The 2,461-nt window shown below is 40.5% G+C and overlaps 1 pseudogene; it reads right to left on the reverse strand.

Annotated features, from left to right (window-relative positions):
* Nucleotides 1–290: 290 nt before the first annotated feature.
* Nucleotides 291–900, reverse strand: LOC105537446 (annotated as a pseudogene).
* Between the last annotated feature and the right edge of the window lie 1,561 nt (nt 901–2,461).

Here is a 2,461-nt window from a genome sequence, read left to right on the forward strand (position 1 = left end):
TTTTAAAGAATTTATTTTAAACCTATTATACCACACAATATGTTTTAAACAGTGACATATAACTTCCTAATAAGATAGAGCAAAGACAAAAAAAGTTTATCTTATTAGAAACAAGATACACCATCACTTATAGTCATTGTCAAACATTACTGCACTTTAACTTTCATAATTTGACAAAGCATTCACGAAACAATCTGAAGACTAGTTTTAACACACAAATAACACCCTATAGACAGACACGACTGTCTTAAGTTGTTTATTATGTAGGAATTTTACAAACTTTACTGGCATTATTGGTAACAATAGAGCTGGAAAGTAGTGTGCCTTCTCCAAGTTGCCCGGCAAGAACCACCAATAGTGTGATGGAATTTATGGCCCTTTCCAAAGTCATGTCTTTCAGCCTGCAGATGTCAGCCCATACATCTCCCTGTGCCTGTGAACTGGTTTGGGATTCACTGGGTGTCAGGATTTCTTTTGATAGCTTTATGGAATGGATCAATTAGGATAACCTCAAAAAATTTTTACATGGAATCTTCACCAACCCAGTTAGAATTCAGGACTCTTAAAGCTCCACAGTGGTGTCCAGCTTACTCCTCCACAGTGGGCTGAAGGCTTCAAGGAGACTAGCTGGTTAACATCATGATGGACAGGCTTGTCATAAGTTGTACCCTTAGGAACTGGGCAGTTTTGGCCACCATGGGGGCACACAGATCCTACATATAATGTAACCTTGCTTGGCCTTGTAGCCCAGTTGGCATGCTTTATCAGGCCAGGTGGGGTCGGGATCCCTGTGCAGAGCAAGAGCTGCCAGTACTGCCAGCAGCAGACCTTCAGAAGAAAGTACAAGATATCAGACTGCTTCTTCTTCATTAGCTCCTGGATGTATTTGTATGCACTCATCTTGGTTCACCTGATGACACCAGACAGAAAGGCTCCTTTAGTACTTTGAATATATCATCCCACTTTCTCCTGGTCTGCAAGGTTTCTACTCAGAAATTGACAGGTAGTCTTATGAGGGTTCCCTTGTATATAATTTTTGCTCTCCTCTTGTTCCTTTCAAAATTCTCTTTGTTTTTGACTTTTGAGAGTTTGGTTATGTGACTTGGTGAAAATCTATTTACATATTTATTTATTTGCTGCCTGGTCAGTAGGTTTATTGTATTTATCTGAAAAATCCTCATAGAAAATTACTTGACTTAGCTCTCAGCAGCCCACTCCTAGGCTCTGAGGAAGCCTGCCTTCTTTTGAGGTCCCTGATTTTTCTTCTGGGCAAGAGATATTTTGGGATGGTTTCACCTCTTCTTTTTAACCTGTTTCTTGGACGACTTCTCATAAACTGCGTTCTCTCATATAGCAGCATGAGCTTTCTTATACAACTCCTCCATCAGGTCTGGGGTTATGCTGTTCTTTATGTATTGAGAGAACTGTTTCTTGTAAGCAGCTTTGTCATCTTTCATTAGGTAACGCATGTAATCTGCAACATTCTAACCAGTGATATGCTTCTGATGTATGTCAGCATTAAATTCCTTGCTTTCAGAATCATAACTAGGGAATCATTTGGTACTGTGAGGGATAGACAAGCCTCACATGAATACTCATCATGCATACATTGGTTTACATGATGGTGTCCTAAAATTTCTGTAGGCGCTCTTTACTCTTTTTCTTTTTTTTTTTTTTTTTTTTCCATTTTTCCTCTGGGCAATTTCAAATGACTTGTCTTTGAGCTCAGTGATTCTTTCTTCTGTTTGATCAAATCTGCTGTTGAAGCTCTCTATAAAATTTTTTAGATTGGTCATTGGATTCTATAGCTCCAGAATGTGTCTTTGGTCCTTTTTCATGGTTTGTACCCTTTGTTGAACCTCTCATTTAGTTTGTATATTGTTTTCCTGATTTTTGTTTCTGTATTCTCTTGTAGCTCATGGGGCTTCTTTAAGACTGTTATTTTGAATACTTTGTCAGGAAGTCTGTAAATCTTAATTCTTTAGAGTCAGTTACTGGTGCTTTATTTTTCTTTGGTGGTGTCATGTTTACCTGATTGTTCGTGATATTTGTGGCTATGCATTGGTGTTTGCATATTTGAGAATGTAGGTACTTATTCCAGTCTTTAGAAACTGGTGTCATCAGGGAAAGACCTTTACAAGTCAGCTCATCCAGAGATTATAGGCAAGCCATCTGACATGATTTGTAGGTGGGCTTACTGCTAGGGGCTTAAGCAGGCTGGTCTGATGCCTGAGTGAGCAGATGGGCAGGTCTGGAGCCTGAATCCATGGCAATAAGCCTGGAACTTAGATCCGCCGGGGCAGTCCTAGAGTTTGGGTCTGCTAGGGCGTGGGCCTGTAGCCTGGGCCATTGGCCTGGGACCTGGGTCCATGAAGGTGGGCCTAATATCTGTATTCACAGGAGCCAATTTGAAGCCTAGGTCCACAGGGGCTGATGTGATGCTGGGGCAGGCTTTAAACCT

The sequence above is a fragment of the Mandrillus leucophaeus genome, unplaced genomic scaffold (assembly GCF_000951045.1).
Source record: "Mandrillus leucophaeus isolate KB7577 unplaced genomic scaffold, Mleu.le_1.0 Scaffold172, whole genome shotgun sequence".
Taxonomy (NCBI): Eukaryota; Metazoa; Chordata; class Mammalia; order Primates; family Cercopithecidae; genus Mandrillus; species Mandrillus leucophaeus.